This window comes from Haliaeetus albicilla, chromosome 24 (assembly GCF_947461875.1).
Source record: "Haliaeetus albicilla chromosome 24, bHalAlb1.1, whole genome shotgun sequence".
NCBI classification, from domain to species: Eukaryota; Metazoa; Chordata; class Aves; order Accipitriformes; family Accipitridae; genus Haliaeetus; species Haliaeetus albicilla.
The window spans coordinates 3080158-3099747 of record NC_091506.1 but is presented as its reverse complement, the minus strand read 5'-3'; the positions used below and the strand labels follow the sequence as shown (position 1 = coordinate 3099747).

Here is a 19590-nt window from a genome sequence, read left to right as displayed (position 1 = left end):
ACCTGTCTTTCATACCGGTGCATACAGAATTATAATGGTCTGTCCCTAGGCTGAGATTAGTGATTATAGATGAGCATCGTGATAGACCTTCAATGGGCTGCTATGTGTCCATCCTCTGAAAAATCAATCTCTTGAAAAGTATATCAAGGTAAATTCTCCAAATGACTATGGACTAAATTTGGCCCAGCTTAACTGTGGTTTTTTTATTAGCTATGACCAATCCTGGAGACGCATGAAAAATCCATCCTGCCTAGGGATGGGTGAAAGCGTTATGCTCAATTTCAAATCTGAGCGGCTTGCAAGAAGGTCTCCTGCTCAGGCAGGCTTGGGTGAGCAAGAACCAAGAGAAGCCGGGAAAGAAAAAGTAATTTAAGGAGCTTTTTGTTTCTTAAAAAGAGGTGATGGCTGCAGTGAAACACACTGAAAAAGTAAGTGCGGTTGTGAAGGCTGTGTGAGGGATGTGTTGTAGAGCTTTGGAAGTTCTCTGATAAATTGTCTTGAACACCTAAGTTTGACCACTTCTGCTGCACTCCGCTCACTAATCCATCACTTATACTGCTGCCTCCCATGTCCCAAGCCTGTGAAAGCTGGAAACATCTTTTTTTATTATACTAGAAACAAAAAAATCCTTTTCCTCCAAATATACCTATCATATTTCTTAAAAATGAATCAACAGTGTGAAACGTAAATAAACCAACTGTCTTAGTTGGAGACACAGAAAAAATATTTGGTCTTAAAATCCTCTCTGGTTTGAAGTACAATTTCTTACATTCCAACATGGCTAAAGATATAAATATAATGAATTAAGTTTTTCATCAATTTGTTGAGTTATGCACACCTGAGTGTAGGTTTTCCGTTTCCCAGGATGTCAAATTTAACATGCTGCGTTGTATTACAGCAGCTCAATATCATGTAAACGTTATATATTAGCTCTCTCCTTTCTCCAAAGTTTTGTACAGTACAATAAAATGGTTGGAGGTTGAATTTGAGAGATGCAATAAGTAGATTTCCCATTTGCATTTAATCCGTTCAGCTAAAAATTTTGCTGGCGAGGCGTTGCTGTGCGGTGGTTCAGGAGCAGGCTGACATAGCATGGCAGCGTACCTTGGAGGTTGCGCGCAGGGTACAGCTCCGCACGCAGCGCCGCCATCCCACGGCTGGCTGCCAAATCACCGTACCCTGGGGGGGGGTCCGCAGAAGTTCACGCTACAGAAAGATGTCTTTGCAACTAGAAGAAATGTGCAAGAAGAAGAGAGAAATGTGTCTGGAGAGCCCATAAACCCCCATTTTGTGGGTTTTGCGTTCCTAATTCTGATACTTTTAAAAACCATCTAGTCGTTTGTATGGTCACTCTGTCCTCAGACTTGCTGCAGTACGTGTATAGACTTACTGGAGGGGTTAGGAAAGAAAGCTTGAAAGTGGAAATGGAAAATTCTGGTTTTATGTTGCTTTCATTCTGGAGCAGAAATTTTATTCTCCTTGGCATTGGGGGTTTTTGTGAGCTGGCTGGGCACTGCTAGGAGGATGCATCTGATAGCCCCCAATAAAAGGGTTGCCTTTCTTTTGCAGCTTTGCATATTTCATTGCTGCAAGGCACAGCTCTGGGAAAGACGTTCATTTTTCTTCCCCGCTGTCACAGTATGATGACAGCACCTACTAGAAAAGGGAGAGGATTAAGTAGTTTTTCAGAGTTCTCCAAACAGAGGTATTTTCCATGTTAGAACTTAAAGAAGGGTGATTCTTAAAAATGGACGACGGTGTACTTGGCTTGACCATCCAAAACGCTTTGGTGTGGCGTGGAGACCCTGGCGCTGAGCGAAGGAGTGCCAGGTGAGACGGTGGCAGAGCTGGACAGAGGAGAGCCTCAGACTCATGCGGCTAAAAGTCTCCTTATCTTGAGTGGTTTTGAATTCTCCTTTGCTCCCAATTCATTTAGCATATGTCAGCTGAGGCTTTGTGCTAACGTTACCTGGTTTTCCGCTGAAAGCATTGGCAGTACGACATCTCAGAGACAAGTCCTTGTCAGCAGGACCTGCTTCGCTCTTTGGACTCAAAGGCTCTGCTCCTGTGCTCCAAGGACGTGCTTGTTCTAGCAGTACTTGAGAGGCTGATAAAACGGGGTTTGTGAAAAAGCTTGTGGAGCATATAGAGTTTGGGGAGGCTCTGGTGCTTTCCTCACCACTGCCCTAAATGACTGTGCGTAGGTTGAGTGCTGAGTATGACTCTGTTTGCAAAGAAACAAAACCTCAGTGAGCTGTTTAGACTCCAGTTTTCAGTTGTGTTCTGCAAAGTTAATTTATGGAGGTTTTTTAAAAATCTAGAAAATATTTAGCCTCATTTTCTATGCCTGTACATGCACCTCCCACTCCCCAGGTTGCCAGGAGATGCCTTTCTAATCAAGTTTGTCACTAACAAATGTGCTTCTGTTTCAGAAAATGAAATTGGCAGAATTGACTTTCTGTCTATGAGGTTTGAGGGCATGTTTCAGGCAGGAAACAGGTCAATACTCAAAATATTACAGTGAAATAATTTGAGGATGTGATTTTTCGGGGGTGCGTGTATTTCTTGGTTCAGAAGAAAGTTGTTTCCCTATTGATTAGCTCTGTCTTGTGTTGCTATTCTGCATGTACAAGGTGAAAACTTTTATTCTTTAAAGCCTGTCAATTTTGTGAATATTTTCCACTTTGTATGTGGCAAAGCTAATCAATATGATAATTTGAATTCCCAGTCAAGGGTGAAATTCTTATCATTTATCATATTTAAGTTCATTCCACAGAAGTGTAGGCCAAAGGAAAACACCAGGGAGAGAAGTGTTGTGATAGCTTGCATGGCTCATACCCCCTTGTCCCAACTAGAAAGTGATTTGTCCCTGCAAGGAAAGCGTACTTTGTCAGGGAATTTGGCTTGCTAGGGTTATTAATAAGCACATGTTAGTGGTGCTTAAAGATGAGCTTAGGGGATGGGTCTGGCTCTCTTATTTATTTTATAAAAGCACAACAGCTACTGTTTTTGTTGTCATCCGGTACATTTAAATACCCCTGCACTGATCGGAAGCATCGCTATCTGTCTCTCTCTCTGTGCAAGCGTACGTGGATGTTTGATATCACCGCGAATTCAGTTCCTCTGTCCGTTTGAAACGTGCATTCGGGCCTCGGTTCCACACCGTGCTTTGGTCCCCGCGTGGACCGGCGGCTCTGCGGCCGTCAGGAACAGCCGCAGGTCTCACCAGCAGCATCTTCGTGATGGGGCGGCTCAGGGACCATTGCTCCAGACTGTGGTCGCAATCAGGAGATGCTGCTTTACGAACTCCTGTCCAACACTCCCAGACTCTCGTTGCAAAATCAGCTCACGGGACAGTCCTGGAGGACCACTGCAGGTTATTAAGAATTGCTAACTGTAGTCCTGTGCATTAGAAGTCACGGATTATGTTGGAGACCTGCGTTTCCCCTCGTTACAGATGGGACAGATCGGCCAGTCCTGTCTCTCTCTGTGGAGCTGAAACCGCCAGTGTGCAGAGGTCAGCACACCAGCTCCTAAACCAAAGCATTGCTTATCACAGACTGCAAAACATCTGCAGCGTTGCTTCCAGGCAAAAGAAAATTTTCCTGGTGAAGTTTTTGCAGTAAATTTTCAAAGTAGGTCAGGATTCATGGAAGTTGCCTCAGTTTTTAAGTACATTTAAATTGTCCCCTGCGTGGTTTTTTTTATGGTTTCTCTGAACTTTCTAGTTAGCTTGAATGAACGTTTCTCTGAAGGAAGATGTGGAAACAACCAATGGTCATGCCTTCGTCATTATAAAAAGCGATAGTTTCACATCTGAGTTTAAAAGCAGACAGAGCTCTCTAGAATTAATTGATCTTTGTATAGAGTTTAATATTCTTACAAACCTAAAAGTCTGAGGGCTGCGGGGCTTGAGAACCTCTGCAGAGCTGAGCAGACAGAAGGAACAGACAGATAAACTAAGGGATATTTAAAACTAGTAACTTTGTAGACTAAAATTAAACATTTTTATATCTCCAAACTTAAAACAATTCTGTCTTGTGATTAGCACTCAATAGCGGTGCCTGCTGTGCCTTTACTGTGATTTTCTTTCTCGTGCGTAGCGATTTAAAAAAAAAAAAAAAGTAAAAGGAAGAAATAGGATTTTTCCTGCTGCGTTTGTAACTATCAGCTTTGCCTTCTGTCTCGTGTTTTCAAGGAAGCCACAGCTTCCTTGCGCTCCTCCTGCCACTGTAGAGGCTGAAATCAGCATATGTGCATTGCTTATAGCATTTCCAAGAAGTGCCCAAGCCACATCTCGGTTTATCTCCTGAGCGTCTGACTCAAGTAATGCCACTGAGCGAGTTCTCGTACAAGTATCACTTTGATTGAAATAGTTATCTTTCTCCTGTTTTATCTATAACTTCTAGCTCACTTTGGGTATTTCATGGAGTTCCCCTTGATAACGTGGTAGTTGTAAAATACTGGGGAATGTAATGGTTGTGCCTGTAGCTGCTGCTTTAATTAAAAATAAATAAGGACTTCTTGTTAAATGTTGGCTAAGGTTTATAATGTGTATAGTTCTTTGTCAATGGGTATCCTATACGTAGAACTAATTTAACTGATAAATTCTATGATGCAAATATTTACCACATTACAGTATTTCTTCCATCCAGTGCCGTTTCTATTATTTCTACTATGGTCTTATCCAATGCCCATTGGAGCTAACAGGCTTCTATTAGCATCAACGACCTGTAAGTCAGGCTGTAAAATGGGCTATTTCAGCCCACTGGTTATAGCTACTAGTCATTGTTTTAACTGTCCTAACAGGAGATAAATTAACACACTATTGTTGTAACTTAAATTGTAGAATTTAAGTTTTACTACATGCAGTAAATCCTTACCTAGCTCTTCAAAAGATCACTTTAATTATATGGCAAGGGAGAACCCTAATATAATCTGGGTCTGTCCTCCTTGTTCACAGCTGGAGTCTCAAACCACCCCTCAGGTCTGGCTCTCCTGCTTTTTGAGAGTTTCCTACCAGCTGTAGGGTGGCTTTGCCTCTGGTGCCGTGGCTTCAGCGCCTGCTCACGCTCCTCTTCCCCCCCCAAACTGTGTATTTTGATCTTGTTGCCTGGTTTCTTCTCTGCTCCCAGGTTTCTCTCCTACCAGACTGCGCGTCCGCCTCATGTCCTTATTTCTGCCTGCCAGCAGATTTGTCCTTGGGAGAGTTTCCCTCCCCAAGTCCCCTGGCACCCCCCAGAACACCCCACCGTGGTGGGTGGCTTCTCCCCTCCTGGTGGCGGAGGGACGGCTCACCTCTGAGCCTTGCAGTGGGACGTGCAGCACTGCCAGGGGTCTAACGCCAGGCTGACAAGGACACAGGTAAAGCCATGCGTTGGGACGGCTCTCCATCACGTGCTGGAAAACCAAAAAAGATCCACCTGCTGTTAAATAACCTGACTTCTTATCCTGCTTTCAGTCCTGGCTTTATGATAATGATTTAGAAAAGGCTAAATGGGAAAAGCCTCGAACAGCAGTAGAGCTGTTAGGGATCTGTGTCTTCCTTTGGAGTGATTATGGGAAACGACAAAGATGACAATTTTGGCATGATCAGATTCCTAACTTCAAACCTATGAAGCTGAAGCAGATGATATTTTTGCTCAGACATGTTTTTCATCCTTTTCTCAGTCTTAATTTTCTAATTCCATATTCTTTGTTTCCTGGTTTTGGACTCTATTTTATCTTAAATTCAAGATAGTATAATTTTTTTAAAAGTAAGTTGTCCCAGAAATGCCTAGAAATCACTAAAAAGTTTTGCCAAATATTGAATGTATTAAATTTGAGTTGATAGCTCCATCTATGCAAAATGAAAAGTGGAAAATATTGACTACGGCTGGAAATGAGTTGCACATAAAGATAAGATGCAGATGAAAGTTGGAAAGCTGACAATTAGCACTCTAGGAGATATTAAAATGGTGTTTAATAAGCAGTAAAAGGGAATGTTTTGACACAGTACTAGGATGCATGGCTGATATGTGATTCAGTAGGTAGGTTGGCCTGTCTGCAAGCTGGCAAGAGATGAACTCCTGCTACCTCTTGGAGAACAGGCTGAATTCAGTGTGAACTCATCCTATTTTTTCATTCTTTCCTATCCATGCAGGGTGGGAGAAGAATCTGCTCTTCAGGGAAGGGCTAAAAAGGGGGAAACCTTTGAAAACCTGTACCCTGAAGATAGCTTCAGTGTCAGAGAATAGCGTGTGCATCGAGACCTGCCCTCATGTCCCTCCTGGCTCCTTCGCTTTCCTCCTGTGCCCTCCCTGTGCTGCTGTGTTCTCGCTGTGGGTAACGAGCAGAAGAGCTTCAGGCAGCTCCTCCTGGGCCACGGCTGTGACCTGGGAAGGGAGAGCAGCTTCCCAGAGGCAGCGGGACCATGCTCTGCTCCTTACAGCCGCCGTCCCCAGGTCTTCCACTTGCGGGAGTGGAGGGTAGGCAGAGCCCTAAGCCGGGGATAACAGGAAAACACATTTCTGTTCACACATTTTGAAGCTGTTATACATAAATCAATGCTGCAGTCAAGTTTGCAAACCTTATTTCCTTTCATCTGTTTCCTATGACAAGAAAACCAAGGGCTTAACATGATATCTCAATAAATCCTCATACTACCATCCAGCCATTCCTGAAATGCCAGTGCGGCTCAGATCATTTGACATAGTTATCCACTGCAGAGATGGTTCTTGTTTTGTCTGGCTGTGGGGTTGCTTCCTCCAATAATTGATATTCCAGATTGAAAACAAAACTGTGTGCAGTGTCCCCTTCTTTTGTGTACCTCTGCCAGCTGCTTGGCACTTACCAGCTTGACAGCCTCTGGCGATGAGGGAGTACTCAGCCAGTCTTTTTTTTTTTTTTTTTTTTTTTTCCTATCAGGAGCCAATGCTTAGTGCAAGGATGTCTTTAAACAAATACACTACTTCTATGAAAAATGGCAGAGGCAGCAAAAGGCAGTAATATCGCATAATCTGCATAGTCAATATAGGCAAATGCAAGCATGTTTTCAGCCCTCTAATAGGGTATCATAAACATGCAGGGTTTTATGGTATTCAGCTGAAGAATAGCTCCCATAAATTACATGCAGTGCAATTTCTTTGTTTTCATTCTGAAGTTTATTTCCTTTTATGTTTAGTAATTAAATCAGAGCAAAAGGATTGCATTATGGAGTGTACCAAATAATAGCAGTGATTACATGGAGGTGTCATAGGAGTCACTTTGTTTTGCTGTGCACACTGCGTATGGTTGGTCTGCCATCCACGCTTCACATCGCTGAGCCGAGTCACCTCTCCTGAAATAGCCAGGAACTCCTGCCCTCCCCTTATTTTGTAGCAAGCTACTTAGCCACAGTTTTTTAAATCATCTTCTGCAGAGATTTATTGGCCTGGCAGGAGGGATCTCCAAGGAGCTCCTAGGTGCAAAGCCATGCATGACCATGACTCTTCCAGCTTGGGGTGTCCCCAGCCTTCTGCTGTGCAGCCTGGGCTCTCAGTGGCCGTAACCTCCAGCTTTCGGTGGTCTTCCTTTGGCCGCTTGGTTGTTTGATTTTGGAGGACTTACTCTCCCGGTGGGAGGGAAAACTTTGTCTTCAGTCCAGTCCAGAGTGAAGATCTGAGCCATTCCAATCGACTGATTTCAAGGCTGAATTAGCCTGTTCTGTATGTCCGCGGTCAAGGCAAGACCTCCATTTGTCTGCTTCCCTTTTAATTTCCTTGGGGAGAAGCTTGGTTTTTTATGAAACTAACACTTTCAGGTGTAAAAGCAGACTATTTGATAGCAAAACATCACAAACAGGGTTTTGGCTCAGCTGTGTCTTTAGTTTAAATTTGCGAAGGAGACAGTGACATCACTATTTCTGCAGTAAGAAAAATCGCAAAGGATGCACAAGAGGCGTGCCGTGCCTTCACTTGATATCCTGTGTGTGATCCCGGCCTCGCTGCTGGAAATAGTCCACTGGTAGCGGGAGGAAAAGCAGGTTGTGAGTCTGTAAATTCTCATATTTCGCTGTGTTGTCTCATTGCGTGGGTTCCTTAGTTTCACACAAGCAGCTGAGCCATTTGGCTTTGCACCATGAACTGTGCCACCGCCAACTCCGGACTAAGCGTGGTGAGAAGTGGAGCCCCCAGAACAGGCTGCAGGCAGGAGAAATGCTGAGAGCAGCCGAAACACAAGGCTGAAGGCAGGGGCCCCAGTGCTGCCTTTGAATACAAATTAAAAGGGGTTTGATAGTATAAGCGGGATGCCAGGCAAGTCGGAGAAGTGACTGTGAAGGCACCTGTGTTAAGGAGTCCATGTGGTCTGGGCTTTTCCTCTCAAGTAAATGGTTCACTTGGAAGACAACCTGCAGAGCCGGGAATGCTTTCTGACACCTCGCATCAAACTTTTGTCAGGGCTCATTTGTAGTACAGTGTTTAAACCGCCCCAAGATGTTTTTTGTCTCTTACAAATCAATTGACAGCCGGAGGCAAGGGTAGAGCAGCCACGTTGCGTTTCAAGTATACACAGAGAAGTTCACTTTAAATACGATGTAATTAAGAGTGCTGCTAAGATGCACCAAAGGTTTCTGGGCTAACGTAATGCAGAGTTAAGATTGTCGTGATCTCCTAACCCACTTGAAATGTGGTGCAGAGCAACGCCAGCTCCAGCTTTGTACCTCTGTGAAACAGATTCAAGCTACAGGATAGCCTGTGAGCTCGGCTATGCAAGTTTTCTTATTTTTATGTAAAAAGTGCAAAGTGTATATACGGGTGGTTCTTTTTTTCTTCTTTCTTCTATGCATGGTGCTGTTTTTTCTTACCTTAAATTCTGCTAGAAGAAAATGCTGAAAAGCTTTGAGTGGCAAAAAGTCTTCCCTGAGTTCAAGAATAACCAGCTATTCCCTGGGCATTGCATCCTCTGAGACCCAAGTCCAGGAGTTTAAGTTCATTATTTGAGTCTACTTACTGCCAGCAATTAAAAAAAAAAAATAAAATTGTACATGGTTGATTTGTATTGTATTGCTACTTGAATAAAATAATTCTACAGATAATGCTAAACTTAGCATATACTAGACAGACCCATTAAAAATAACTATATCTTTTAAATATTTTTTTTTAAAGAGTGAAAATGAGGTACATTTATGACAAAATCAGGTTAGTGGATTTTTTAGAACTTTACGTAAGTTTTCCCAGCCTGAGGTTAAAATCTATTTTTAATATTTTATACAACAACAGGAGCAACAAGAAGCTGTGAGAAATGGTTTCTGCAACTAATTTTTCATAGTTCAAGAATTGAGGGGGTTTATTAAAAGTTCGGTATACCAGACGAGCGGCGGGTCATGGGGGGGCGGGCAGTGGGACTCAGCCAGTTGCAGTTCTGGTGCCCACCGCATGTAGCTGATCACTTAGATGAGCTTTGTTATTGTTTCGAATGTTTGATATATAACTTGTTTTGATAATATGTATAAGTCTTCTGGGAAATTGCTCTTCCCAGACTGTGTAGATCTTTCAGTTTCAAACTGAATAAACACCAAAGGGTGGTCAGCCAGAAATAATATTTCAGAAAATATTTTGCAGTGCCACCCTGCGGTCCACTAAAATTGATATAGGATATGATCACCGAAGTATGGCTTTCACTTTTTAAGAAATTCAGACACATTAAACTTTTAGTTATTATTTACTGAGCCCTTAATTCGGACCATGTTAATTTTTCAAAAGATCCCCTGAGAGCTAAAATTTAGGCCTCGATATACCAGCAAATGCTGAGAGAGAAATCAACCCTCTTTACTTCTGCTTCCAGCTGCAGTAGGAAGCCTATTTTTGGCAATAAGAAAATATATATATGGCTCGCTTAGTGCCATTACTTGGAAAAATCAGGAAGGATTTCTTTTTGTCTGAGAGGACTAGAACTTTAATGGCATCCCAGCAGAAGTAAAGCGCTAAGCACCTAACCTTGTATTTGGAAAAGTCAGAGGGTGAAAGCAGTTCCCATCAAACACTCGAATTCCAGGCAACCTTTTGAAATAAAATTTGAAGGGAAAACAAAACACTAAATAATCACGTAACAGGGATATCAAAATGGTTGGCGGGTGGTTTTTTCCTTCCCTAGATGGCTTTTGAATTTAACAAAAGAGTTAAAAACATTTCTAGGTCCAAGCATCTCAATTATATCTGGGTTTGAAACCTTCTGCTGGTAATAGGTGATGAGGAAATTGTTTTGATAGCCTGCGTTTCCAGGAATACGCTGAATGCTTCTTATCAACTTTTCATACTGGCTTCTTATCAACTATTCAAAGTTAATAAACTTGCTTGTTGTTTTTCCTTTCTAAGCTCTGTTCTGTACTCTTAAGAAACATCTAATTTGTAGCACTGAATGAAGGCAGCACGCTGGGCAAAGTATTCTTCATAACGTGTGTATGTGTCCAATATGCTTGATTACCCTTGTGGAACTCCTATGGAGAAAGCTCTCCTTTCGTCTTTGAAATAAAATGGATTATTTTGTAAGCTCCAGAACTGAAAAGTAAAATGTCATTAAGATGCTGTTTTTAGAGATATCATGGAAATATCTTCAATATTTTCGCATAATTTTTTGTCTCCTGGACAAGATGATGCTCCCTGATAATGTGTGTTTTGGGAATGGACCCATTCAAAAGTGAATGATAACTTTGAATGTCACTTATCTATCTTTGTTCAGAGCATGAAACTGTCTTGATTCATTATCTTGAAGCAGTGACCTAGGGATAAATGGAACTTCATTGTCACGCAGAGTCCCTTGAGCCTTGTTTCTTTGGTGCAACGTTCTGTCAAACTGAGACAGCGATAAATTAACCCTTATTTCTTTAGGAAGTTTATAATCAAAAGTCAGATGGAGGTTAATACTCCACTTTGGCTGATGGTTTATTTTTGCATCCTAGAGCTTCCCAGTGCGTCTGTATTCTCTGGTGGTAAGAGGCTGCTTGGAGACCAGGATGAGCTGGGTTTGCTTTGGAGGTGGCTGCAGGGTCCTACCTGGCAGCCAGGTTTGGTTGTGTGCTCTGCTCCGCAGTCACGTCTCTGACTGACAGTCTTTGCTATCAGAAAAAAAGAAAAAAAAAATTGAAGCCATAATGGGTTTCATAGACCTTTTCCATTGATGGTGGATCAGTGATATGGCTAGGAGAGAAGAGCCAGACCTACTGAATACCAGCTCAAAAATCTTTTGCTCTTCAGTTTAGTTTTGCTATCTCTAAAGCTGGCATTTTATGCAGAGTTTATCATTTATTTCTTGGATATATGGGATAGCTATTCATATTAGTCTTGCAAAATACTGTATTGAAAATTTTTCTCTGCATGAAGTTGGGAATTGTTTTTAAATTGGTGAGTTTTAAGGTAAGTGTTCTAGACAATCTTCAGTAAAAGACTCTTGTCCTGGTTTCAGCTGAGGTAGAGTTAACTTTCTTTCTAGTAGCTGGTACAGTGCTATGTTTTGAGTTCAGCATGAGAAGAACGTTGATAACACGCTGATGTTTTCAGTTGTTGCTAAGTAATGTTTAGTCTAAAGTCAAGGATTTTTCAGCTTTTCATGCCCAGCCAGCGAGAAAGCTGGAGGGACACAAAGAGTTGGGAGGGGACACAGCCAGGGCAGCTGACCCCAACTGGCCAAAGAGGTATTCCATACCATGGGATGTCAAGCCCAGTATATAAACTGGGGGGAGTGAGGGCAGGGGGATCGCCGCTCGGGGTCTAACTGGGCGTCGATCAGCGGGTGGTGAGCAACTGCACTGTGCGTCATTTGTATATTCCAATCTTTTTATCATTACTGCTGTCACTTTATTAGTGTTATCCTTATTATTTTCTTCTTTTCTGTTCTATTAAACCGTTCTTATCTCAACCCACAAGTTTTACTTCTTTTCCCGATTTTCTCCTCCATCCCACTGGGAGGTGGGGGAGTGAGTGAGCGGCTGCGTGGTGCTTAGTTGCTGGCTGGGGTTAAACCATGACAACTCTCTAAAAGAGAGTAAATTCTAATTTGTAGAAAATGCCAGACTATGAAGTTTGACTCCTTGCAGCTTTTTATTATGATAATGTTACTCCTGATTTGAGCAGAGTGCCTCCCAAGTTTGTGGTGTGATGGACTTTTTCTGTGTTGAGAAAAGCTAGATGTTATCTGATAGGTGCTACTTTGGGTGAGTGTTTTTCGATATATCCCTTCCATGGAAAAGGTAGAACAATATAGAGTGATCCCTAATTAACACCAGTAGCCTTAATTCAGACGTGCCATTAGTCACCCAGATCTCCTTACCTAGAGATGATTTATGCTTACACAATTATTCAGGTTTTACAGGGCAATGATGGTTTCCTGGGGGCAGGAGACGAAGAGTTAGTGTTGTAATAGGGTGATGTGTGGTAGTTAGTGGCTAGTAATTAAAAGGCTTTAATTACTGTCATTTTTTTCTTTGGTGGAAAATTGCGCTCTGATCCACTGGTTCAGAAGGTGAAGGGATGTATTGTGCAGCTGGGAACATCCAGCGTTTGAGAGGGATTGCTCCTTCCATGCAGGTGTTTTTGCTAGTGATAAAGGTGTGCAGGGAATACTGCAACACAGTAAAATGTTGCAAAAGTGCGTGCCTGTTATTAGCTGACAATTTTCGTGTAATCCAGAGTCTCTAATCAGGTTTTAAGACGTGGCATTAGGTTCTGCATAAACTAGGTATATTGCTTCCAGAAGTTTCTAATCTAACAAGTCAGAAAGGGATGGTGCCAGTGGTAGTTATTTCTATACACCTTTTATTACTTCAGCGACAAAGACTCCACCTGCCTGCCCCACAACTAACAGAGCTGGCCCCACCACCCAGTTTCTTGGGGGATATATAGTATGAGTGTAAATTACAGAGCACTTACATCGAAAAAACTTACGTAGAAGAAGCTGTATTTAAATTCTAGGGGTCATAATTCACAGCAGTGGGCACTTACTGAGTTTTCCTTCAGCGATCTTTGCTAATATTGTTAGAATTATATTTATTGTTTTAATCCGATGGACGTAATCCTCGCTTCCCGTGTGTACGTGTACCTCGGCATCCTCGGGTGGGGACCGAGCAGTGGCAGGTGTGTGACGGCGAGGGGGTGGCTCAGGCACAGTGCACACCAAAGACCCCACAGCCTGACAAATACAAATGACTGGAGTGAGTTGGGAACGTGCATTTGTTGAGGTGCTGTAACTTCCCTGATATAGTGAAATGAAATCTCTATCTAGTGAATGTGAATGAATGCCCAAAGGAGGAAACACAATGTAAAAACTGACATTGTTTTTCTCAGTCTTTTTTTTGTTTAGATAATTAATTTTTTGAAGCACTTCATTCCCATTTATCATGAGCATGTCTCAGAAACATGCTGCGTATGTGTCATTTGTTTTATCAGGCACAATATGCCCGTATATATTTCATAATGTGTGAATTGTGTCTAAGTGCAACTCCAGAAGGGATAATTTCAGCAAAGAAGCTCAAGATAGATCAGGATCTGACAGACATGCTGTGAGAACGAGGAGAGCTCGGTGAGAGTTGCCACCAGCAAGCTCCCGCTACCCTTCATCTCCCCAGGCCATCTTTTCAAATTCCCTTTTCTCTTCCCTTATACAGAAAGGAAGGCCAATATTTATCTCAGGACTCATAACAACAGCTACCACAGCAGAAAAAAAAGCTGTGTTTTGAGTGCTGAAAAAAGTCAGCAATGTGTACATCAAAAAAGGATTACTGTGAAGATTTGCACTGCTGGGGACGCATCTTTTAGGCACCTCCTATTTTTGGACATTCAATTTTGTGGGTCACTGATTGCATCTGCTAAAGAAAGCCCGTGCCTCTCCCGACACACAGGCCTGGATTCAGTAGAGTATCAAGAGGCCGGATTGGGATTAGAAATCTGATGCTTTGCTGAATGTGGACCACGGCCGGCGTTCAGGAGCGGGGGCCGGCAGGAGACTGGACCTGCCCGCACCCAGGATGCTTCTTGGAGGAGTGTATCACAGTGATGCTCTCTAGCCACGTGGGCTACCAGCTATTTCTGAGCAACAGGCTCAAAAGCACCTTCAACACTTCACAGCCCTTCAGAATCACCTCTTCCAGGACCGCTGATTTCTTACTAGTTTAACCCGGGTGACACGGTTCCTGCCCCTCACACTAACATGCTCACAGAGGTGTCCAACCTCCACATTGCTTTGGGACACTAAATTGCGAGAAGGATATTCTCGCATGCTGATGGGCTGATGTACTGATGCAGTCCCACTGAACGAGGTCTAATTCTGCTGCTTTCCTTAACTGCTGTTAGCATTCTGTATCTGCCACAACCTTGTTATGAATTAATTCCTCATGCTGCTCCCCTGGAATAACACTGTTTAATCCCTTTCACAGATAAAGCAGTTTTCTTTAATTTAGGAAAAACCTTGTTTGTCTGTTACATGAAAAGAAACCTCATTGCTTTTGCCCCATGACTCCTGACTAAAGCCAAACAGTTTCTTTAACCTTCATTTACAGAGGATGGCTCTGTGCTGCCATTCAGTCCACCAGTCTGAGTGACTTCCAGTTATCGGAGGCTCAAGGTTATTGTTGTTCTGATTTCTGAATCAGATGGAGAAGGACCTCGCCTTGCAACGAGCAGCAACAGGACCGGAGAATCCCAGTGTTCAGAATTCTCTCCATCCCCTTCCAAATATTGGTGTTTCCAGAAGCAAAATACATACTGTCTCTGTCCTCAATAGCTATGTTGTTCCTGGACTTAAATTTATCTTACAAATTGCTAAGGAACATCAACAATGGATATTCCGCAGCCTATTCAGACTGCCCACAGCTGTGCTTGAGCTGGATTTAACATTACAAGAGGTGTTTCCTAAAGTCTAAGCCTTAATCTCTTTTGCATATTGATTCTTGTTGCATCTGTTTTGGATATGGGAACAAATTATTTCCTTCTATTTTTCAAGTCTTTTACATATTTTAATACCGTTAGCATTTTTCTCTTCGTTATTCTTTAGGCTAAGCAACTCCATTTGGTTTTTATTTATAGGACATTTATAGACCTCTAATCCTTTGTGATGTTCTCCTTTGGATGCTTCTGTTTGGGACAAATCTTCCTTGACACGCAGCACCAACTCTTGGGTGTAGTACTGCACCTGAGGCTCCCCTGCGCTAGGGAGAGTGACGGGTTGCTTACCTAGCAGGAATTTTTAGATGAAAAGAACCTGCAAATCTGGTTTATACATCCCAGGCATGGTTTTTGCTACTTGCACGGTCCCACGGCATTGCTGATATGTTCAGCCACGTGTGGATCAGTGCAGAGCTATCACCCAGCCGGTTGCTCCCCAGCATATGTTTGTGCTATTTAATGCAGCATCCTATTTACTGCAGTACGCAGCACTTGTCTCTTACACAAATCTATCCTTCCATTTTAGTCTGGTTTTATGTCCAATTTGTCAAGGTGATTTCGAATTACATTCACATCCTCAGAGGTACCTGCAGCCTCTTAGTGTCACCAGCAGACTGAATAAGCACAACTTCTCTTCCACCATTGCTATTAATATAAATACTGGAAAACGTGAGACCAAAGACAGGCTTATTTTGGCAGTGAACTTTCAATAATTACTCTCCAACTATGGCTTTTCAGTCAGCTATATCCACCCTTCAGTAAAGTTACAGAATTGGCCTCTGGTGAAGTCTAAATTGAAAACTTCCAAAGTGATAAAATAGAAAAAACACCTGTCCTGCAAAGAAGTCTGCAAAAGTGAGTTCAAATCACAGATAGACTGCATGCAGGCAGCCCACGTGCGTATCTGTTTTTAAAAATAAGCAGATAATTTTGCCTGCCAGGTAGTGAGAAGGAGAAATGAATTTTGATGTTAATTTCTTTCCCAGAGTTGAAATTTCCATACTCCTCCTCCCTTAAAAGCATTTGAGGGAAGTGTGGCAGGCATACCCCAAAGAGGACAAGGTAAGCTGTGCTACCAGTGAACGCTGGGTTTTGTGAATGTTTCTTTCCAGAGAGGGTGCCTCGTTCTTTAGAGTATTTGGGGACTCGAAAGGAACTGATGGCCAGTCCATTTCATTGTGGTTATTTTGACAAAAATGGCTGCATTGTCCATTGAATGTGGTATGGAGGGGTTAAAAATCAGATGTTCAAGTAAAGGGTTTAAAATCTTCTAAAGTTAAATCATTTCATGTACAACTAACCATTTCCTTTTCAATATTTCACTGCTAACACTGCTTCTTAAGTGTTAAAAGCTTAAATGAACACGTGTTATAGTGTCTTTTCAAAAAACAGGACTTAGTCCTGCACTGTCAGGTCTGTGAAGTCTGTATACTTTTGAAAAGTGTGTTTGGAGAGATGGAAATGGATAATGGCATTTTAGTGTAGCTTTGCAGACCTTTTAGTTGTGTTGCTAAGACTTGGGAAGCACCTAGCAACCACATCTTTGATAGATATAGATCTTTTTGTATGCATATATTAGAAGAAGTTATCTTTGTGTTAGGGAAAAGGGTTTCTTTTGAATCTCAGAAAACTCTGTGGCTTATTTTCTACCCTTTTTGTGTAGAGGAGATGAATTTGAGTTTATGCTAAATCCTGTGCTCAGGTTTTGCTGGGACTGGTCTTTCTGGACTTGACCTGCAATATGCATCCAATGTAGGTGTTCTTGCATACGTTTGCCATATGCCTTTTTACTCAGACATGCAAACATTTTGTGCTCTCAGAAGCTGTACAACCCCAAGTTGTATATAACCAGGCAGCAGCTGGTAACCCGTAGCTTGGTTCTCTCTTCTGCATCCAAGCCTGAAGATCATAATAATACTGTACTTCTGTTTAAAAAACTTGGTAATTCTTTGGAGGTTTTGGCACCATGAATTAATGTCGCTATTCACAAAAGTAGTTAATTCACGTTAGATACTTGCTCTTGCCCTCAGGTCAGATCTGCGGCAGTGGGAGGGTACGCACCACTTTAAATCTAACAACTCACATGTTAGTGCTCAGTGTTTTGTGCTTACCCTTAGCTCTTCCTTTGCTGAGGTGATTAAAAGATGCCTGTTGCTGTCTGTATGTGCAGCATGCTTCATTAACAGTGATTTATTTTGGAGTTTAGCAGAATTGGCACTGTGCAGCACACCGATGTGCAGCAGAAAAACGTGAGATGGTTGTTAAGCCTTGCTTCTTGCTGCTGCTGTTACTGCTGCAATTCTTAGGGGTCTTAGGCATGTTTTGCAAATTTTCCTTCAGAATATTCACCAAATTGAGAGTTCATATATTGCAAATTATATCTATAAAACTATTTTTTGTGTTCTGAATGTGTGCATATACCTTAGCCTTATGTTTTTCATTTCTATTTTATTTTTTTAGAAGTGCTAATCATTAATCCAAATGGAATTACTGACAAAGAGCCATGCCTACTAGCTCAGAAAAATTCTCCACAGATATTTCTACAGCACACATCTTTTTCTTTTCCTCGTACCCGATTGCAGAGCTCTTAGAGTCAACTTTCTTCGTCAGAATCCAATTACAAAGGTGCCTTTCAAAAGAATTTGCAATGGATGCATTGCCAAAAGTAAAGTTAAAAAGACATCTGCACATTTGTGTTGGCACTAGGTTTTCTAATGGGATGCACTTCCAAACTGAAGCACAGCTATCTCATTTTCATCTTGAAAGAATAACTTGTATAGTGCTGAAACTATATGTGCTTCTTTCTGGAAATAAAATATTAAACTTTGCAAGTTTTCAGGCCTCTTATATTCTCCTTCAGAAGCAGTGCAAACTCCCCTGGGATTTTATAGTCAGAAAACATTTAGAAATGGGAAGGATCCTTTCAATTATATATCTTTTGCTCACGCACAAATGTTGCCTTTCCTAAAGTTGTTGCTATAAAAAGTCAATGTGTTTCAACAGTTTTTACACAGCTCTGAACAATGGGCCTGCTGATACAAATAGCAGCAAAGTTTACAGGAAAACATTTTGAAGATTGGACTCATTCACATGTGAAATAGGGAACTATCATGAAAAATGAAAATGCAGCCGTATCTTGAATACCACCATATTTTAACCTTAGGAAAATATTTTTAATGGTAATCATCTAATTTACTTTCCACTACTTTTTATGCTAAGACAGGCATTGTTTCTCTTTGGGAAACTTTCTGTACCATATTAGCTTGTGTTAGATGTATCGGTAAAAGTCAGGGCGTGGGTTGGTACGCGGTTTTGCAGGGCCAGGGCTCAGCTGGCAGCCGAGTCTCCAGGTGCCTATTTTCAGTGCTGCTCCTTGGAGGGCTGTTACAGAGCACCAAGAAGATGGTGCTTCTGAAGCTTTAATATTAATCCAGCGATAGCAATTCTGGGCATGATGACAGAACGTGGTACTATTCCATATAGTTAGAAAATACATGCTAGAGCCTCTTCTAGGAATATATTCTAAGGTAATTATTACAGGGTATATACTTTGGCCCTATAAGTGCATGGAGTTGCCGTTAACATCAATGGAAATTACAAGAGGAGTCTAAGTGCCATGTACAGACAGTTTGTTAATACATGAAGCGACTGTTTCCATTCAGATACCTTAAAATTTTTCTTCGAAACACGTGCGTGACGCTTTAGTGTCTGCTGGTTCTCTGGAGTAAGTTTTGAATAACTAAATAATAGGGAAGACTTTCACTTTTTCACTGGACTTAATAATTAAATGTGCTGAGTACTGAAAATGTATATTTTTAGCATAGCTTTTTTTTTTGGCTGAAAGTAAGACCCAGTGATTGAGTCAAAACATCTTGGGAAGAAAGAGCGAGCCCGCTATTTTTAATGCCCTTATAAGTGAAAAACTAATTTACATTAGTAATTTTGAAATGTTTTGTATTAGTGTTTAAAATGCTTAGAGAAGCATGATTTCCTAAGTAGAAAAAAAAAATCAGTTTACAAAACCCACAAAGTAGCCAGAATTTTTCCCCAAAGGGTGGTGTGTCCGGAGAAGCTCTGGTAGGAGGAGAAGTTGCAGTGGGGAGGAGTAATAAATTTGAAGACTATCCAAGAATTTTCTTGCATCTATGGAAAACCAGGGAATAAAATACCAAAACAATAATCTCAGTTTAAAGAGAGTATCAGGAATGTGATGCAAACAGCCTTGGGACCTGCAAACAGGACAGCCATTTCCATGGTCCTCTGTGAAGAATTGTCTCTCATCTCCATCAAGTCTGCAGAAGTACCATCCTCAAAGCCCGTGGAATAAATAGAGGCATTTTGCTTGACTTTGGTCAGATCTGGGATTTTATATTCCTATTTCTTTTTAACCAAAAAGCAGATGTAATACTTTCTTGCCACTGGTGCTGCTTGCAGACAGCTGAGAAGCTGAGTGCTGTTGTTGTTAATCCACATAGCAGGAGTGATGTTGGTCAGCCCTTCCGCACGCTGGCAGCTCGCGGAGGGGTCTGTGGATGCTTTAGGTGGGCTCCTGGCAGTAGGTTAAGTTGGTAAGTGCTGTACCTCTCGTGTTTTTAATTAGGTATCAAAGGCTGTAAGTGATTGTTCTGTTTCAGTCCCACGTAGCTTATTGCAGAGAGTGAGGAGAATAATCGTAAAGCATTGCATTGCAGTGTAA

General features: G+C 41.8%; 2 protein-coding genes across 8 annotated transcripts in view; both read left to right on the top strand.

Annotated features, from left to right (window-relative positions):
- LOC104320855 (contactin-4) overlaps positions 1-19590 on the top strand; it is a 348268-nt gene that overhangs the window by 156898 nt on the left and 171780 nt on the right. The window lies entirely within an intron of this gene.
- LRRN1 (leucine rich repeat neuronal 1) overlaps positions 11039-19590 on the top strand; it is a 467756-nt gene continuing 459204 nt past the window's right edge. Inside the window, exon 1 of the mRNA XM_069811812.1 lies at positions 11039-11048. The gene's annotated coding sequence lies outside the window, so the exon portion shown is untranslated. The remainder of the gene's footprint in view (positions 11049-19590) is intronic.